This window comes from Eptatretus burgeri, chromosome 16 (assembly GCF_056783735.1).
Source record: "Eptatretus burgeri isolate ZD-2024b chromosome 16, Ebu_testis_v1, whole genome shotgun sequence".
In the NCBI taxonomy this organism is placed as follows: domain Eukaryota; kingdom Metazoa; phylum Chordata; class Myxini; order Myxiniformes; family Myxinidae; genus Eptatretus; species Eptatretus burgeri.
In genome coordinates this window covers 20,691,665-20,713,149 of record NC_140976.1, presented here as the reverse complement: position 1 = coordinate 20,713,149, position 21,485 = coordinate 20,691,665, and the positions used below count along the sequence as shown (strand labels likewise).

Genomic DNA, 21,485 nt, shown 5'->3' with positions numbered 1-21,485 from the left:
GCCCAATTGCATTTGATTTTTCATTCATTTATTTTCACATATATATTTTTCATTAATTTAAATTTTCATTTCGAGATGTCTGACGATTACGTGATTTTTTTTTCCAGTGTATCGGCTTCGATGTCCATCAGCACACAAAATTACCGTGCTTCCCCCTTGTCTCGGGTCGCTCTCTTGCATTTTTTTCAATTTTTTTGTCATTTATGTATATTTTCATTGATGGATGTTGCATGACGATTCTATGATTTTTTTTTCCTGTGCACCATCTTTGATGTCCATTGGCACACAAAATTTCAGCCTTTGACAACACCCAGAAGGTAACAATCTTTAATATCAGTCAGTCAGTCACTGGTTAGAAAGAGCTTGATATATCAAATATGTATGTATGTGTATGTATATATATATATATATACATATATATATATATGTATATATATATATATGTATATATATTATATATGTATATATATTTAGCCTGGTGTTGGCGCAGTGGTTTGGGCAGCGGCTTGGGATCCAAGAGGTCCTGAGTTCAAGCCCCGTTGCACCACTGAATTAATACAAGAGGGGGTTGACTCAGCCTGTCATCCTTCCGAGGTCGGCGAAATGAGTACCAGTGTACTGGGCCGGTGTATACCCCGGTTAAAATAGGTGCACCATATCCCTGTGTTGTAAGAGGCGACCAGGGTTGCGTCAGGAAGGGCATCCGGCGTAAAACATGTGCCAAATCACTATGCGGATCATACGGATGATCCGCTGTGGCGACCCCGAACGGGAGCAGCCGAAAGAAGAAGAAGAAGATATATTATATATTTTATATATATATATATATATATATTTTATATATATGTATATATATATATATATATATATATATATATATATATATGTATAGGCCTATACACGATGTGGCCAAAAGTATGTGGACACCTGCTCGTCGAACATCTCATTCCAAAATCATGGGAATTAATCTGGAGTTCTTTGTTTGTTTGTTTGTTTGTTTTTAATACATTGTTGATGCTCGTATGAGAGCAAACACGCAATGCATACATAACAAGGGGGGCAGGAGACAAGAGGGGCGAGAGAGGGAAGGACAAAACAGTGGGGAACAGAGACATTCGGAGATCTGTGGAAGGGAGAGGATGGGGTGAGGAACACGGGATAATATAAACAAGATGGACACCACAGAGACTTTCAGGACCTTGCATAACAGGAACTTTTGGAAAGGGAGGCAGGGAATTTGAAGGTGGTGGGTTTGGGGTGGATTAACGGGGGTAGAAAAGATCGGGGTTTTGAATGGGGGAAGATAAGAGATTGTGGTGAACAGCTGATTTAAAGACCTGGAGGGAATAATGGGATTGAAAAAAGTGTGGGAGTTCATTCCAAAGGGTGGAAAAAAGAGAAATGAAAGTGTGAAGGTGAGCACTAATTCGTGATTTTGGTAGTTTTACCAGAAGGGGATTGCTGGCAGACCCTGAGCGCCCTGCAGAAATATGGGGGGGGGGGGGGATGTGTCGCAGACAGAGCAGGGGAGGTGCAAGACTGGAGAGGAGATGGTGGAAGACAGAAAGACCACCGACCTGCCTGCGGTGAGAGTGAGGTCCAAAGACAGCCTCACCACAGGAGATACCAATGATCCTAAATGCCTTGGTTTCCACAACGTGAAGCAGAGAAAGATGAGAGGCAGGAGCACTGGCATAGAGTGCAGAGCAGTACTTCATCAAGCTGCAGACGAAAGCTTTCTATGCGGTCAGGACCTGAGGTGGGCTGAGGATGGACTTTGCACGACAAAGGATGCCCAATCAGCGACTTGCTCTGGAGGCCAGGTTGGAAATGTGGCTTTCCCAGGAAAGATCATGGCAGATAGTGAGACCCAGAAACTTGAATGAAAGGACTCTTCAAGAGGATTGTTGAGAAAGTAGATGGGCGGGGGGGCGGGGGGGATTCCAAACAGTTCTTTCGGTGAGACATAGTGAGAGTGTGAGATTTGTCAGGATTGAAAGACATGTTCCACGTGTTGGACCAGTTTGTGATTTTATCCAGACCTGCAGAGAGCGAAAAAGCTGCTGCTTGCCAGTCTGAAGGATGACAGATGGTACGGCAGAGCGTGGATTCATCAGCAAAGAGATAAAGAGAATTTTACAGAGATCAGAGAGAACATTGATGAAAACCAGAAAAAGAACAGGGCCTAGAACACTGTCTTGAGAAACTCCAGGATGGACAGGAAGAGGGGTGAAAGAACTCCATTTAGGGCCACACGCTGCCTGCAACAGGAGAGGAAGTCTGCAAGCCGTAAGCAGAGATTGCCTTGGATACCATAGGAAGAGAGGTTGGTGAGTATGGCAGGGTGCCAGACCATGTCGAAACCATGCGATATGTCCAGAGATATGGCTCTGGTTTCATGTCTGGCATTGAGGACCTTCATCCATTGTTGGGAGAGCAGAAGCAGCATATCCAGGGTAGAGTGACCTGGTCTGAAACAAAATTGATGATCGGAAATCAAGCCATTGGAGAAAAGGAAGGATTTGATGTCTGAAGCGATGATGGATTCCATTACCTTGCTGATGATTGGGAGAAGGCTGATTGGTCGGTAGTTGCAGGGATCTGCTTTAGCACCTTTTTTGTGCAGAGCAGTGATGTTTGCTGATTTCCAAGCAAATGGCAGATGACCTTGAGCAAATGAGAGGGTGAATAGAACAGAGAGAGGGTGAGCAAGAGCAGAGGAGCAGGTTTTTAGGACACATTGGCTGATGCCATCTGGACCGGTTGCAGAATCGGAGTCGAGGTTTGACAGCAAGCTCTCCACCTTGTCAGGAGAAAAAAACACAGAGTCCAGGGACAGTTGGGTGCGACTGGGTAAGGTGGGGACAGAAAGTGATGGGTTTTGGACACAAGATTTACAAACAAACACGGAGTTTAGGCATTCAGTCTTTTCACTTGCAGTTTCAGCAGTGCAGCCATTTGATGTAAGGGAGGGGATGGAGGGGGAACATACACCAGAAACAGATTTGATTAGATGCCGCCAGGATTTGAAGGTGGGAGAGAGGTTTGTGAGTTCAGACTTGAGCTTAGAAAGATGTTGTTTTCTGGCTCTCCTAAGTGAAGACACACACTTGTTCCAAGCTTTATGGAAGGAACTGAGATTACCCTCAGAAGGGTTTGCTTTCCATGAGGCAAAGGCAAGTTGTTTCAGGACAACGGCCTCACCACGAGCTTCAGTGAACCATGGGTGGGAGGAAGGGTAGGAAAACTGAAGATGAGAGGGGATAAATCTGTGCATGAGGGAAGCAAGTTTCTTTGAAAGAATTCCCAGGATGAGGTGATGTTGGGGAAAGTAGCAATGGGAGACCAGTCTAGAAATTTGATGGCTGCTTGAATACCCTGCCAGTCAGCCTGAGTGAAATGTCAGTGTCGACGGCGCTGAGGTGGTTCTCTGATAACACCCAGAGAGATGTCTACTTTGACAAGCATGTGGTCAGATGAATCGGTTGGAGCAGAGGAAGAACAGCAGATATTTTCATGGAAATTTGTCAGAATAATATCCAGAAGAGATGGAGTAACGTTGGTTGAGGTCCGTGTTGGGATGTTGACCGATTGAGTCAGTCCCAATGAGTTGCAGAAGTCTTTTGCTGAAGTGTCATGACAGGTCAGAGAGGTACCCACAATCAGTCAACTGGCATGATGACAATTGAAGTTACCACATATGAGGAAGAGAGAGTTCGGATAGGAGGATAAAAGTTGGTCCATGTTTTCGGATAGTGAGGTGTAAATGGAGTCATCACTGTTTGGTGGACGGTACAGTACACATATGAACATGAGGTGAGAGTGGAGGGAAGCCGTAGTCAGAGGTATTCCTGGGGGTGTGGGGGAGTGAGGGCAGTGCATGGAGAGTGAGGAATAGAGTCTTTGATGAAGAGAGCAACTCCTCCACCAGGACGAGGCTCAGGTCTGTCATACCGGAGGAGGGAGTAACCAGGGAGAGATACTAGGGAGTCAGAGATGTCTTGAAGGAAGAAAGTTTTTGTTAAGCAAATTATGTATGGTTTGTCAGTGGCAACCTGTATGGAAATATCTGTCAGGTTTGAGCAAAGGCCTCGGATGTTTTAGTTCCACACTGTTAAGGAAGAGGGAGGGGAGAAGGCTTTGGGTGCAGGGGAGCGGAGGGGGAGGGGGGATTTGGGAGGAGTGGGGGGGAGGGAAGGAGAGTTATTGAAAGAGTGTGGGGGATTGCAGAAGAGCTATGGGAGAGGGACAGATGAGGAGGAGAAAAGACTCTGTGGTGCTCGGTTGAGGTACAGTGGGGAGTAACACGATAGGGGGCAGAAGGCAGTTGAGGATTTGAGGAGATGGAGGAGAGAGGGCAGGGGAAGGAGGCAGCTTTGTGGATGTGAGTGGGGCAACCTTGAGAAGGGGGATTGAGGGGTGATTGGAGGGAGAAGGGTGAGTGGGGAGAGTTGAGGGAGAAAGGTGACAGGGAAGCTTGGGAAGGGAAGAGTGTGACTGTTGCTTGGAGAGGGAGCGGTGAGAGGGGTGATTTGCCACTGAAGTTGGACTAAAATGACGATTGATGGAAAATGAACATGCATCGCAAACTGTGGTTTTAAAATTTTTTTTGTTCAGAGATGCAATTATAGACATTACTTGAGGGATGCAATAAAGGCGAATTAAGAGAATAGAGAGAAGAAATATTGTAACAGTGGACTTTGTAGACAAGGTATGAAGGAAAGGTCGAATTGAGAGCAGTCTGTTGAAATAGTAGAAGAGTAGTGAATTATGATACAGTAATGAGTACCACACGTGTGAAAGAGGAAGTTGAAGCATTATGAGACCATTTTTATTATTATTATTATTATTTGTTTTTTTTTGAAAAAGATTGCATAAGATTAGGTCAAGGAAAGGTTGAAGAAAAATTGGGAGGTGAATGGTGAATTTGGATCGGCAAACGCAGGGGGTAGAAACAATTCCAGCAGAAACACGTGGTTACGGGAGGTGTCGAGTTAGAAATGAATTTTTATTTATTTATTTATTTATACACCTTGTCGAGGCTCGTATGAGAGCTAACACACAACGCACAGCAAGGGGGGCATGAGACAAGAGGGGCGGGAGTGGGAAGGACAAAACAGTGGGGAACAGAGACATTAGGAGATCTGTGGAAGGGAAAGAGATGGGGCGGGGAACATGGGGAATACAAGATTGACACCACAGGGACTTTCAGGAAGGAAAGCAGGAAATTTGAAGGAGGTGGGTTTGGGGTGAATTAACGGGGGTAGAAAAGATTGAGGATTTGGATGGGAGATGATAAGAGGTGGTGGTGAACAGCTGTTTTTATCTGTATTTATTGTAAATAAGGATTGCGTAAGATTAGGAAAAGGAAAGGTTGAAGTATAATCATGGAGGCTGTATCGTGAATTTGGATCAGTAAACGCAGAGGGAAACTGATGGGTCGATGAAAAGTAACAGGAAGAGGAAGGGGTAGAGAAACACGTGGTTTTGGGAGATGTATAGTTCGAAAGAATACAAGGGAAAAAAATGTTTTGATGGATTTTTGAAGATTAGGTAAGATTAGGGAATGGAAGGATGTTGGAAGAAATTGTGAAGGTAATGGTGAAAGTGGGTCAGCTCACATAAAAGGAAGATGGGGTGATGGCAGGAGGAGGAAGAAGAAGGGTCAGTACTCGTGGGTATGGAGGGAGAAAGCGGTTTTTTTTTTGTTGTGTTTTTTAAATTCTAAGACAAGCAATTTTTAAGAGGGTGTAGTTGGGTGGGATGGATGGGGGTGGGGGGGAAGTGGCAAAAGTGGAGAAGATAGGAACTGATGGCAATTGGGAGAATATACAAATAAAAACGATCGTACACCTCGACGGGAAAGACAGGTAGGCCTCGAGATAACCCAAAAGTCAAGATTGACGAAAACTCACAAAATAGCTCAATTTTTGAAACAAAACCGAACTAGGAACACACAGTAAAAATGTAGGTAAGAAAATAAACAGTGAAAAAGTGACAAATAATGACCGGAAGCTTAACTTTGAGAAAGTCGGCAGAGACCCCTGAGAGAACCAGCCGTCATCTCAAAACCCGAACCCGAAGTCAAAGTTGGTCCCCCATTTTCTGCTATAACAGCCTCCACTCTTCTGGAAAGGCTTTCCACAAGATGTTGGATCATTGCTGTGGGGATTTGCCTCCATTCAGCCACAAGAGCATTCGTGAGGTCAGGCACTGATGTTGGAAGATTAGGTCTGTTTCACAGTCGGCGCTCCAATTCATCCCAAAGGTGTTCAGTGGGGTTGAGGTCAGGGCTCTGTGCAGGCCGGTCAAGTTCTTCCACACCGATCTCAACAAATCATTTCTGGACGGACCTCACTTTGTATATGGGGCATCGTCATGCTGAAACAGGTATGGCCTTCCCCAAAGTGTTTCCACAAAGTTGGAAGCACAGAATCATCTCGAATGTCATAGTATGCTGTAGTATTAAGATTTCCCTTCACTGGAACTAAGGGGCTGAGCACATTCAATGAAAAACAGCCCTAGAAATGAACAACATTATTCCTCCTCCACCAAACTTTACAGTTGGCACTATGCATTCGGGCAAGTAGCGTTCCCCTGGCATCCGCCAAACCCAGATTAGTCAGTCGGACAGCCAGATGGTGAAGCATGATTCATCATACCAGAGAATGCATTTCCAATGATCCAGAGTCTAATGGTGGTGAGCCTTACACCACTCCAGCTGACGCTTGACATTGCACATGGTGATCTTAGGCTTGTGTGCGGCTGCTCGGCCATGGAAACCCATTTCATGAAGTTCTCGATGAACAGTATTTGTGCTGATGTTGTTTCCAGATGCAGTTTGGATCTCGGTAGTGAGTGTTGTAACCGACGACAGACAATTTTTCTGCGCTACTCACTTCAGCGCTTGGCCATCCCTTTTCTGTGAGCTTGTGTGGCCTACCACTTCACAGCTGTGGTATTGTTGCTCTAAGATGTTTCCACTTCACAATAACAGCATTTACAGTTGACCATGGCAGCTCTAGTAGAGCAAAAATCTGATGAAGCGACTTGTTGGAAAGGTGGTATCCTGTGAGGGTGCCACATTGAAAGTCACTGAACTCTTCAGTACAGCCCATTCCACTGCCAATGTTTGTCTCTGGAGATTGCATGGCTGTGTGTTTGGTTGTATACATCTGTCAGCAATGGGTGTGGCAGAAATAGCTAAATCCACGAATGGGAAGGCATGTCCACATACTTTTGGCCATGTAGTGTGTGTGTGTGTGTGTGTGTGTTTATATATATACATATATATATATATATATATATATATATATATATATATATATATATATATATATATATATATATATATATATATATATACACATATATATATATTGTTGCAGATTCGCGCCCGCCGGCGTGCGAGCGGCCACGTAACTCGAATCGCGGCACGTCGCCCACCGGACGGACAATCCCGTCGTGACCCTCTCGGACTAACGCCGGGAACTAGTCACGGGTGGGCCTTTCGGCCTCACCACGATCGTGCCAATCGGCCCCCCGCATGGGATAGGGTTGCTCGCCAAATTCGACCTACCTAAGTACCCACACGGAGGGTAGACCGGGCGATCGCACCTCGCCGCAGGTCGACTTCGGACACGGGCCACTTTAAGCGACCCGTTCCGTACTATCGGGATAACCGAGCGGTGTTATAGTCAACCTCGACGGTTCGATTAATTATTGGGCGTCTTTAGCCCACGACCAACCCTTTACGTGAAGTAAGATGGAGATTCAATTAGAGAAAAGACGAAGCGAAACGGGAAAAACAGTTCAACATAAAGCACATTTATTCCGCGGCAAACGGAAAGCACACATATACAATTATACACCAAAAGCAAATGTAAAAGTGACAGGACAATTCTGCACAAAAAGAAAATGTAAAAGAGAAACACAATGCAGATCTACTACCGACTACACGGCAACACTTATACAGTTTTACTTCACAGACGGCGCCGACAACACATATACTCAAAGCAAAAGAAAAAGGGACCACCCTCAACGATGAGGGGGGCAGACGGGCCTGGGGCCGAGACCGCGTCGAGCCTACCCGTCTGGTGATGAGCCGCAAAAATGGCGGTGGTGCCCCGACTCCGTGGGCCTCGCTGGCACTGCCTGGAAATGGGGTGGGAACGGGGCCCCCTTTTCACACTATCTCAGCGCGGGGGGAAACAGGAGGGGGTTGTTGATGCTCAGGGGAATGAGGATATCTCGTTGGCTCGGGTCCCGCGACGAGCGTCTCCACCGCGACCTCGGTCGCGTTACCGGCCTCCCCTCTCCGCGGCTCCCCGACTCTGACACGAGCGCCCTCTCGACTGCCTTCGCCGCCGCCACCTCTCCAACTCTCCCACTCTCCACAACTCCGTCCAACTGCTTTCTCTGACTCTTCTCTTCTCAACTCTCCTTGACTGACTACTACTTTTCGGCGAGCGAACGCGGCCCCTTATAGCCCCCGGGGCTTCGCTCCTTCACCTTCGACCCTTCACCTCTGGCTGGCTCCCCATTGGACAGAGGAAAAGTGGGCGTGAATGATTTTTGATCCGCGAATCTGCATATAGCGATTATACTCCGACGCACCTGGAGGCGGGGCCAAATCGCCCCACGCTCGCCGATAGGACGGAACAGAAGTGGGCGTGAATCGTTTTCGATCCGATTTCTCGGAAAGGCTGGTGTTTTTGCACCCGCTGCTCGGTGCGCGCCCTGCACGAGTCCAGGATCGGCGCCCACAAGCGGCGCGGGAATGGCGGTGATGCGATGGTTGCGAGAGCGAGATGTGACGGCAAGGGTCGTGGCTGTTGTTGTGAAGCGGCGTTGCGGTTGGTGGTTGTTGTGTGATGGCTGTTGAGACGTGGTTGGTGGTGGTTGTGGTGGTAGTAATGGCGGCTGGTCCAAAATAAAGATAGTAAAAGAAAAACGGCTATCTAGAAGGGTCGCAGCCCGAATGAATAACATTTATTCCCTCTAAACAACGGGTTTGGGCCTAACTACACATATGCTTACAGAGATATCTCACCTGAGGGACCTGAATGGTGGTTTGCGAATTTCGTCAACCACAACACTACCCCCTCCCCTTTTTACAGACTCGTCCCGAGTCGTCAAATTTTCGTGTGCCATCATGTGTAGTTTTCCCCTAGTACATTTTACCTATGGATCCCTGAGTGCGACATTCATGGTATTCGTGTCCCCAAAATAAATAACCTGAGGGCTGAGTAACTAACTCACAAACCCACTCACACGGACGACTTAAATAAAATTGCCGGCGCTAGGACAGACATGCCAGGGGCGCACTCATATTTACAGTACATCTTAACCTTAACTTACAAATTTTACACTAAACCATGGCCCAGGATCAATGAACTCTGCAAAAAGAAAGCAGTTAGCAGGGAGCCAGGCTGCTCGCATGCAGTCTCTGGCTCAAACAATGCAGGTGACAGGGAAAGTGGCCGGCTGCTCACTCGCAGTCCAAGGCCTTCCCTTTTGAACTGAACGCAGTGAACCACAACGGTGCATGGGCTGCACAAACACAGTCTCCGTGCCAGCTCAAGTGGCACACGCAATGAGCACAACGAATGGATGGATGAATGGATGCACGCAAACACGGTGCACGGGCCGCCACTGCAGGCCCGTGTTGTAGCTGCCAACAGGGCAGTTCTTGCAGCTTGCAAACTGTTGCTTTCTGATCCTGGCGCACATGGCAATGAACGGGGGGGGGGGGGGCAAGCAAAAATTGAACGGGGCGGGTGAACAGGGGCAGTGGGCATGGCATGGCAAAGGTGATCAGGCAAACACAGCCTGCAGAACAAGGCCGCTGCAGGCAAACACAGCCGGCAGATGAATTGGCCGGCACAGGCCTTGAAGCACAGCAGCTGCAGACAATCCGACCGGCACAGGCCTTGCAGCACAGCAGCTGCAGACAATCCGACCGGCACAGGCCTTGCAGCACAGCAGCTGCAGACAATCCGACTGGCACAGGCCTTGCAGCACAGCAGCTGCAGACGATCCAGCCGGCACAGGCCTTGCAGCAAAACAACAGCTGCCGATGAAGTGGGCCGGCCTTTGCCTTGCAGCAACGCAGCCAGCAGATGAAGCTGGCCAGCCTTTGCCGTTCAGTGGAGGTTGGTGGAGGGAGTGCGGTGGTGCTGGCCACTCGGAAGGCGGGCTCGGACCTACTCTACGGTCTCCCTCCCAACCTATCGCCTTTGCCTGTCACTGTCTATACCCACTCCCTTAATTTGTCAAACCCCAATTTAGCCCCAACTTATTTTTTTATTTTCACTTCCCCTCTATAAATCATCCCCTAACCCCTTTATCGTCTTTGTTCGGCTAACCTATCCTGTCACCTAGCCTACTCCCAACCCCGACGTTCCCTTCCCGGAGGGGAATAAGGGAGAGCTAGCGTCCTGTGCCGAGGCCCAACGAAGCCTCAGAATGGCCTCCCCAGACTTCAGCGATCTAACCCAAAGTGGGTCCAGCGGCCCACAACGAGAGCGAGGGGATGGATGGTGCGGAGGGGTACACTTCCTCATCTACCCTATCCATTTAACTGTTAAACTACCCCGGGGCTTTCAACAAGCACCTCTCGCTTCAACTATTGGTTCTAACAACCCAGATTCCCGTCGCCTGTGTTGGTGTCCTCACAATTTCGGGCCTCGCCCCCCAATTTTCTCTCCGTGCCCTCACACGGTCTCATGGCTGGGACACGTGGCTCCTTTTGGCAGGCACGACCCTCTGCCGATTCTCCGACGATGGCACCCCCGGGCACTACACTGCCTCCGAGCCTACCAGCTCCCTAAACTCCGGGGAGTGCCCCCCATGGCACCTCCCCTGAAACGCACACGTGGCAGGCTGGCTTCCCAGGCCCCTTTCCGAGGGTCACCCGTGCCCACAACACTGCCCACGCGGCTAATGGCGCCCCGGGCCCCCGCACCAAGCAGACGCACCCGTGCCCACTACGCTATCCCGGCCCCCCATGGGCCCTTGGCCTACCACGGCCGACTAGCCTGGTGCCCGGGGTACCCACTCAGCGATACTCACCTTTCGCAGCCACGCTCCCAGCCCGTCAACAGGGCTCCTGCACCCCTCCAAATGGGTTTCGAGCCTACATTCACACCAACAACAAAACGACCTCCATTTTTCAATTTAACTAACCCCCTAACTCACTTTATACTGACCCCGGGGTCCCTTGGGCGGGAGTCACTCCTCCCCCCAATCACTCATCGCACCATGCATTCCCCATTCGCTCCATACACACAGACCCGCTGGCCTCACTCACTCACCAAGCACATGCTTCCACTTCACTCACCAACTCTTCAACACACTCACCGCTGAACTCTGCCATCCTTCTATCTGCATCCCCTAACTAACTCGTGCTCCCACGTCGTCCCTTATACTATAGCACGTTCCATTTAACACTACGTAGCTAAACTACGTCAACTCTACACATCCAAAGGCTGTCACTGTCTCCAAATCTCTAAAATAACTTTTATTTCCCCACCTAAAGCTCATCTAAATCCCTCTAACTAATCCATTCCACGGGCCCCATGAGGACTTACCCCTGCCCCATGGAGCCGGTCTAGCTATGCTAACCCTTCCCCCTAACTAGTTTCCATCCTGTGCCCTGGTCAAGGGGGTCTTCCACCCCTTGCCCAGGAATCCTGTGCACCCGAAAGTGAGGCTTGCTTTTTTTTTTTTTCACATGCGCAGCACCAGCGCGGCAACTCACAGCTCGCGCACTTTGCACCTGCCCGTGACGTCATGCAGCTGCACGTGTACCTCGTCCCTCCCTGGACGGTACCATCCGGCAGGGATACCCATCCTGCCGGATTCCAACCCCACGTGCAGCCATGACGTCACCGTGCGCATAAAAAAAAACAAGCCCCACGTCTCGAGGGGTTCCCCACGCGAACACATGTGCTTTGCCCGTTGGAGCTTAACACACACGATCGCGTGGAGAACCCGTCCGGTCCAAATCCATAATCCTGCCTAAACTTTGTCCTTCCGCGGGATCGGCAAATCCACCGCGTGCGTTTCCGGACCGGGACTTCACTCTCGCAAGCGAGCACGTGGGGGCCTCGTGCGTTGCACAGCACGGACCTCGTGCTCACGGCTGGGCGAACCCGGCACGGTCCCCGAAACAGCTACAGCCGCTACCCGGCTTTCTTTCCTCTGTCGCAGTCACCGTCTCCATTCCACACACGCACTCCCGCGTGTCACGACGCTAACACACCTCACCATTTAACTCACACCAGGAGACGCGGCTGCATGTTCACACATGCCGACCGACATCTCCCTCACATACAGCGACCTTGCACACGCTGTCCCTCTCACGCATACCACCTCCCTCGCACACGTGGCTCCACTCACTCGCGGCCTTCCACTCACTCGTGCCATTTCCCTCACACAAACCATACCACTCACACACGCGGGGGCACTCGACCGCGGTGCCTCACTCATACTGGCCGTTTCACTCACACACACGGCCTCTTCCACTTGCGGTGCCCCTTTTACACATGGCGTGCTGGGAAGCACGTACTCCGGCACAGTCGCCACCACACCACTCACACACGGGGTCGCTTCCACACACGGGGTCTTTGTCACCCACCCGGTCGCTCTCACACACGCCCTTGCACCCGCGCTATGCGTGCGTTGCAGCACGCATTTCGCCACACTCGTGAACACACACCTCGACACCACACACACCGGGACAACCACACTGGGGATTCGTGTCCCCACAAGGGTCTCCGGGGCCTCTATACCCCCCAAGCTCGGCGTGCACCACAGCACTCCTCCCCTCGAACTCGCAAAGCACGACCGAACTCACCTGGTCGTGACTCGCCTCAAGGGGGCATACTCCCTCCCCTCGTTCCTGGAGGAGGCTATCCCGCTGCTCGCACCGGGTCCCTACACGCTCCGCGAGCTCAACCTCATCGTCCTCCACTACCTCTGTGTGTGTGTGCGTCTCTAACCCCGTCATTATCATGCAGTCTCTCCTCTATCGTTCCCATCTCCCGTGTCTCTGTACATTTATTCGTTTCTGTTGTCCCCTCGTGTCTATTAGTCTCTGCTTCTTTCTGGCGTCTTTCCCTTATCTTTATGTAGGTCAACCTTGCTTTCTCCTTAAGTCGCTCCCGTCCTTCCCTGTTTTTCACTCCTTGCTCTTTCACGATCTCCGCGTACCTCATCCTTGCTTTCCGTCTTAATTGTTCTTTTCTCTCCCTCCCAATTACTTTCACCTCGTCTCTTGTCTCCCGAATTATTTTCTCCTTACCTGCCTCCACCGCGGGCCCGACAGCCGTTGCACTCCCTCCCAGCTCGTTCGCTCCCATACATGGAGTCGCCATTTTAAGCTCCCCGGTTACTGCCTTCATGCCCGCCTGCAGGCTTCGGCCCATGCTCTGCGTCTCACCCCGCAGCTCTTTCATTTCTTCCTTCATGTTTGTTTCCATTTCGTTCATTTGCTGTGTATTCGCATCCATTTTCGTTTTACTTCGTTCATTTGCTTGTTCATGCCTTTTATTTCGTTCGTGTTTGTTTCCATTTTTGTTTTCATTTCGTGCATGTCCCAACTGATTCCTGCCAGCATGGCGCATAGCTGGGCCATGTCGGGTGCACTCAGCTGAGCCGATTCGGCAAGGATCGGGGGGGGGGTTTGGGCGGAGAGGGGGAGGGGAGGTGTCATACACCGCGGCCGCCGCCGCACCTATTTCGGGCTCTGGGTTCAGTTGGGCGAGTTCGTGTTCCTGCACAACCAACATTTCCTGCACGGGGTTTTCATCCTGGACCATGGATTCTACATTACTACACATATACATTTCTAATACCCCCGGCTCCCGCTCGCCTTGAGACGCCATCTTATTTCTCGTAAAGGGTTAATTTGAATCGCTCGTAATTTTGAGGGAATCGGGGGTCGCTCCTCTCACCCCTGGACCGATTCCCGTAAATTTAGCTGGAGACAGGAGAGCCCGTTGTCCCGTTCTCCGACACCAGTGTCGCGAGGAGGGGGGTGAGTTTGTATCTCACGACCTGACACCAGTGTTGCAGATTCGCGCCCGCCGGCGTGCGAGCGGCCACGTAACTCGAATCGCGGCACGTCGCCCACCGGACGGACAATCCCGTCGTGACCCTCTCGGACTAACGCCGGGAACTAGTCACGGGTGGGCCTTTCGGCCTCACCACGATCGTGCCAATCGGCCCCCCGCGTGGGATAGGGTTGCTCGCCAAATTCGACCTACCTAAGTACCCACACGGAGGGTAGACCGGGCGATCGCACCTCGCCGCAGGTCGACTTCGGACACGGGCCACTTTAAGCGACCCGTTCCGTACTATCGGGATAACCGAGCGGTGTTATAGTCAACCTCGACGGTTCGATTAATTATTGGGCGTCTTTAGCCCACGACCAACCCTTTACGTGAAGTAATATGGAGATTCAATTAGAGAAAAGACGAAGCGAAACGGGAAAAACAGTTCAACATAAAGCACATTTATTCCGCGGCAAACGGAAAGCACACATATACAATTATACACCAAAAGCAAATGTAAAAGTGACATGACAATTCTGCACAAAAAGCAAATGTAAAAGAGAAACACAATGCAGATCTACTACCGACTACACGGCAACACTTATACAGTTTTACTTCACAGACGGCGCCGACAACACATATACTCAAAGCAAAAGAAAAAGGGACCACCCTCAACGATGAGGGGGGCAGACGGGCCTGGGGCCGAGACCGTGTCGAGCCTACCCGTCTGGTGATGAGCCGCAAAAATGGCGGTGGCGCCCCGACTCCGCGGGCCTCGCTGGCACTGCCTGGAAATGGGGTGGGAACGGGGCCCCCTTTTCACACTATCTCAGCACGGGGGGAAACAGGAGGGGGTTGTTGATGCTCGGGGGAATGAGGATATCTCGCTGGCTCGGGTCCCGCGACGAGCGTCTCCACCGCGACCTCGGTCGCGTTACCGGCCTCCCCTCTCCGCGGCTCCCCGACTCTGACACGAGCGCCCTCTCGACTGCCTTCGCCGCCGCCACCTCTCCAACTCTCCCACTCTCCACAACTCCGTCCAACTGCTTTCTCTGACTCTTCTCTTCTCAACTCTCCTTGACTGACTACTACTTTTCGGCAAGCGAACGCGGCCCCTTATAGCCCCCGGGGCTTCGCTCCTTCACCTTCGACCCTTCACCTCTGGCTGGCTCCCCATTGGACAGAGGAAAAGTGGGCGTGAATGATTTTTGATCCGCGAATCTGCATATAGCGATTATACTCCGACGCACCTGGAGGCGGGGCCAAATCGCCCCACGCTCGCCGATAGGACGGAACAGAAGTGGGCGTGAATCGTTTTCGATCCGATTTCTCGGAAAGGCTGGTGTTTTTGCACCCGCTGCTCGGTGCGCGCCCTGCACGAGTCCAGGATCGGCGCCCACAAGCGGCGCGGGAATGGCGGTGATGCGATGGTTGCGAGAGCGAGATGTGACGGCAAGGGTCGTGACTGTTGTTGTGAAGCGGCGTTGCAGTTGGTGGTTGTTGTGTGATGGCTGTTGAGACGTGGTTGGTGGTGATGGCTGTTGATGGCTGTTGAGACGTGGTTGGTGGTGGTTGTGGTGGTAGTAATGGCGGCTGGTCCAAAATAAAGATAGTAAAAGAAAAACGGCTATCTCGAAGGGTCGCAGCCCGAATGAATAACATTTATTCTCTCTAAACAACGGGTTTGGGCGTAACTACACATATACTTACAGAGATATCTCACCTAAGGGACCTGAATGGTGGTTTGCGAATTTCGTCAACCACAACAATATATATGTATATGTATGTATATATATATATATATATATATATATATATATATATATATATATATATATATGTAAATAGAAGTGAGCAGGATAGAACATCATAAATATATGTGGAAAAATTACAGGCCCAGAGTGGGAATCAAACCCAGCTCCTCTGGCAAACCGTACCAGTCAGTGCTCCGGTATATGAGAGCGGCACCTAAAATAAAGTACATTTTGCTTTTCAGATTTACATCTCCGAGAAACATATTTTCCATACATCATAACTAACACCCACAAGTAATTCGCACATAAAGGTTAGAAATCGTGTTTGCTCACGTCAAAACTTTTTCATCATTAGCCCATCAGTTGTACACGTGATTCATGGAATCTCTTATTACCATTTGAACGTGATGCACCTATGTTCGAATTCCTTGTGTTGTGTATTTGGAATGAAATTTTCCCACTAGTGGCCTTGGCAATCCATCATGTAAACTCCTCGGTTGTCATTTTGAAATGGGAAAAATATTTACCAAGATGAAGCAGATAATGGGTGTGTGGTTTTTGGGGGGTTTTCTTGGTCGCGTTATAACTGCGAAAATGTTTATTTCTCTAAAACGCAATTATTGAAAACATTGTCGAGTCTTTTATGTGGCATTAAATGTGCGCACTTGTCAAAACCACGATTCAGAGAGTGCATTTAGGGTCAAACTTCATTTGTACTTTCATTTGAGTTGCACTAAGTGTGGCTACCCGTCACTTTGATCGCTGGTGGGTTTAATTAAATAAGAGCATGTGGACAAAAAAAATGGAAACACCTCGGTAAATGAGGGACACCACTCAATAGCTTCCACACAGCTGTGACCCATCTGTTAATAAAGCAAATAACATCCCAGCATGCTTAGGGTCATGTATAAAAATGCTCCACAGTCCTGGTTGCTTATAATTATAGGTAGCATGGCTACAAGAGATCCCCCCCCCCTCAATGCCTCCATCCACACAGAGCATGTGTGGTCGCCCAATGGTTTGTTGAGTATGACACTGATGGTATCTATATGTCATGGCATTCTCAGTCATCAGATCTGAACCAAATCGAGTATTTATGGGATACTAGCAGAGTACCCGTCCTACGGGCAGATGATCTTACTCCAAGCATGCAATATGTTCTTCTGACACATACCTTTATTTGGGCAGTGTATAGGCAAGTGACAGCTCTGTATAGGAAGAACCCCCCCCCCCACCCCCATGTTACGTGCATGAAGCAAAAACATAGCTACTGCTTATAATTCAAAACACCTCACTGTACTGGAAAACGCAGGGGCAGGAACACTGTACTGTAAATGGTGGAGACTTGTAACACCGTCCCACACTTGGAGGAAGCGCTAAACGATGCACATTTACATGGAGAATTTGCGTCCCCCCTCCCCCCTCACACCCCCAAGACCACCGGCAAAGATAAAAACACCCCTATATATTAATTGGGGTTATGCTGATCCTCTGTAGGAAGTCTGGATGTAATTGGACCAAAACTGGAGGAAGAGTAGCCCGACAGACAAACCCACAAACACCCAAACACCAGTCCGTGAATTATGGTAAGGATTCTGGAACGACGCCTGAGACAGCGTTTTCCACCTCCAACAAACAGGTGTGAGTTGATTGAATTTCTCGTGGAAGAATGGAGCCGCATCCCTCCTGCAGAAATCCAGACACTGGTGGACTCCATGCCACGATGCTTACAGGCCTCACTGGGCGCACGTGGTGACCCAATGCCCTATTAAGTGACTTTACATTGCAGTTTCTATTTCTGTGACCACCACCTGCACTTCACAAACATATTGCATGTCTAGCTACGAGTCTCATTGAGGATGGAAAATGAAGTGAAACACTGAAAAAAAATTATTCATATAACACGTTGTTGTTGTTGTTGTTGTTGTTGTTGTTGTTGTTGATGTCATTGTTTGTAGGCTGTTCAGTGTACTTATATATTTTTATTGTTTTGTGAAGTACTACTCTATATCATTGTGTGTGCTCCTTCAGTGTCCTTCTAAAGGGTTCCTGCTGTCGTAGAATAATAAATGTTACTGACTTGATCTCTGCATTAAGCTTCCATGAATACTTCTTCTTCAATTCGAGTCAGAGTGCTTATAAAATGGGCATCTCCAAGATTAATGCTTCAGTCACATTTGGCTCGGCGGCCGTAGAGTCTAAAAAATCTACGGCCACGAGCAATTATAGGGCGGCCACAGTATTTCCACGGTCACACAATGTGGCAGTCGCATATGTTTTTATTTTTCGGGTAGCCGCACAGGGTATTTAGAAATTGTGGAGACCGAAAACGTGGGGGTGCCGTACAGTCTTTGATTTGATGTCGCACGGTGACCTTAGGGCGTCCCTGCGGCGGCCATAGAATTTTCAAGGCAGACGCAAGGTGCCCGCAAGGCGACCGCAGGGGGCCCTAAGGCGAACGTGCGGCCAGACGGACGGTAACGAGTGGGTATATATACCAGTTCTTTTTCATATGTATATCATATCTCATATCTGTCATATAGATTGTGGACCAGGTTATATACAGATGGTGCTGGTTGTTTCTTTGGAGGCATGGTGATGTGTCTGGTCTGAGCTGCTGGTGAAATGTGATGATGTGTGTGGCAAACACCTATACTCCAATCTCTAGCGGTAGCACACGGTGGACGCACGGTCGACGCAGACTGCCACGGAGGCCGTAGGTAGGTGCACGGCGGGGGTAGGGGAACCGTGTGTCGACCCTGCATTGCCTGCAGGTAGTCACACAGACCGCAAGGCCACCGTACGTTGAACACAGGGACGCCTTAGGACTACCCTACGGCGACCGTGGAAGTAGTGCGGCCGCCGTAATTTTGTGGGGGTTGGCAAAATTCATTTTTCATTGATAAGAGCCTACGGCAGCCGCACGAATAACGCAAGCCCACCGTACGCCCTACGTACGGTCGACGTGGAACACATCTACATCATGGCTACGGCTTGTCGAATTGCTATGGCCAACCTAGAAATGAAAAAAGTTATAACTCCGCGCTTTAATTCCATGGAGACCCCTACGGCCTGTAAAAGATAGCCATACGGCGTAGGGCCACCCTGAGGCCACCTCAGAAACTCTGCGGCTGCCGCACGTTTCTGTCAATTTGGGGGGGGGGGTACGGCCGCTGTATCCTAGCCGAAGAGCAAATGTGACTCATGCTTAAATGGACACAAAATTTTGTTCCAAGAAAATCGATTATTATGAGCTTTCCTATGATACCACTTTGAGTTCACGTGGACTTTAGCCCAGTGAGCTTATGCGATCGAGCAGTGTCCGTAGGTAAGTGAGTGATAGAGTGAGTGAGTCAGTCCGGAAACACTTCAGTCATTATCACTCGAACCAAACACACAATTTTGATGAAACTTACCCACAATTGTCATATCTGATGCCTAACAAAGGTGTATTGACCGCATTAACATATGCATCTACGGGGGTTTTTTTGAACTCCCCCCCCCACCCCCCCCCCCAAATAGGTATTTGCTCTCCTCTCCGAAACTACACACATGATTTGGATGAAACTTAAACACAATCTTGATCAGCCATTATGTACCGAAATTTATCGACCGCATCAAATTCTGCACTTATTAAGAGGGTCTACATGGGAAGGGGGGGTGGACCCCACCAAAGTATTTGTTCTCTTCTCCGAAATGACACACATGATTTCAATGAAACTTTACCGCTTTACCACTAATGCAAGAGGAGACCCCAATACCCCCATCCACAGAGCACGTGTGGTCACCCAATGATTTGGTGACCATGACTGATGTTCTCCTTATGTCATGGCATTCTCAGTCACCAGATCTGAACCCAATCGAGCATTTATGGGATAGTAACAGAGTACCCGCATGCATATTGGTCGAAATTCAAATATAAACAAAAACACCATTCCGATCATGAAGGCAAGTCGCACCCCCTGCCATACCAATGAGGAAACCCTCAACTGCTGGAAAGAACATTTTGAACAGGCACTTAACTTTCCCCCTTGTACACACTCGCCCAACTTGGAAAAAGAGGCACCCATAGCTGGCGATGATGTCTGTGTGCGTATGGATCCTCCATCCTTGTCTGAGGTCCTCCGCACATTGAGGAAATTAAAAAATGGTTGAGCTGCTGGGTGTAATAACATCACCGCAGAACTGCTGAAATCTGCAGAGACTCCAATTTGTGACGTATTACACTGTCTTTTTGGAAATGTCTGGAATTCTGGGCATGTTGCAGCCAATTGGAAAGATGGCATAATAATCCCCATCTACAAAGGCAAAGCCCCCCACTCCAACTGCAGTAGCTATGGCCCAATCACCTTGCTATCAGTCCCTGGGAAGGGTTTTGCTCATGTTCTCTTGAATCATGTTCACCCCTTCCTAATACAACGTAGACACCCCAGCAATCTGGTTTCACCCCAAACAGGTCGACAACGGATGCCATACTAGCCCTCCGTATTCTTGCAGAACTTTATAGGGAATTTCAGCATCCACTAAATGTGCTGTATATTGACATCAAGGCCGCATTTGACTCTGTTGCCTAAATATCCCTCTGGAAGGTGCTGAGAAGCAATGGAGATCCATCATCACTTCTCAACCTCCTTGAACATACAACAGCCCGCTTTAGAGTGAACACTGACTTACCATCACCTTTCCCCATGTCTTCTGGAGTTTGTCAGGGTTGCGTCCTTGCTCTCTCCCTCTTCTGCTACGCCATGGATTGGATAATGTCAAGGTGTACAGATCAGCTTGGAATCAATCTTGTTAGAGAAATCATCACTGATCTACTCCATGCAGATGATGTTGTCCTATTTGTGAGAGATCCTGTTCACTGGCCGGCTGTGTTCATCCACTTTGAATCGGTTGTTTAAAGCCTAGGCCTTAAGCCCTCATGGCAAAAAACCAAAGTACAGAATCTTGCCATTCGTCCTTCTCCCCTGCCAGTACCTATCTCTGATGTAGTTGTGGAGTCAGTGGACCATTTCACCTACCTGGTCTCCAACATTCATTCATCTGGATACTGTAGCCCTGATGTGCGTCGACGAATCGGCATGGCTGACTCTGTCATGGGGCAACTAGACACTGTCTGGAAATGGCACCGGCTTCATTGACCATCAAAGCAATGTTACAGAGCATGCATCCTACCTGTTCTCCTCCATAGTTGTGAGACATGGACTCTTGAAAAATGACCAAGACACTTTCCAAGCTTTCCACATGCGATGTCAACATCACATCCTTGGGGTATGATGATATGACCAATTTTCAAACAGGACTATTTGTGAGATCATGAGACAAGGCCCCGTCACACTTGATATTGCAAGGAGATGCTATTCTCTGTTTGGACACATCTGCCATTTAAATGAACATGTACCGGTTCATATTTCCCTGGAATTTGCCACAAAACTTTCCCATGGTCACTGACCCGATTCAACCCGGTATCATCCTCGAGGATGCCCAAGACTTTCTTGGTTACACCAGTGTGCCAACGAGTTTGGCCTTTGCCCACGTGAATGCCGACAGAAGGCGGAAGACCGATAGTTATGGGGTCACTACGTTCCCCAGTTGGGCATGCATATTCATAGTAGTAGTATTAGTAGTAGTATTAGTAGTAGTTACCATGACCTTCCATCCATCCATTCATCCA

General features: G+C 49.2%; 1 protein-coding gene across 1 annotated transcript in view; it reads left to right on the top strand.

The window, feature by feature from the left end:
* Positions 1–21,485, top strand: part of LOC147010667 (mannosyl-oligosaccharide 1,2-alpha-mannosidase IA-like) — a 506,989-nt gene that overhangs the window by 277,498 nt on the left and 208,006 nt on the right. The gene's annotated exons all lie outside the window — the stretch shown is intronic.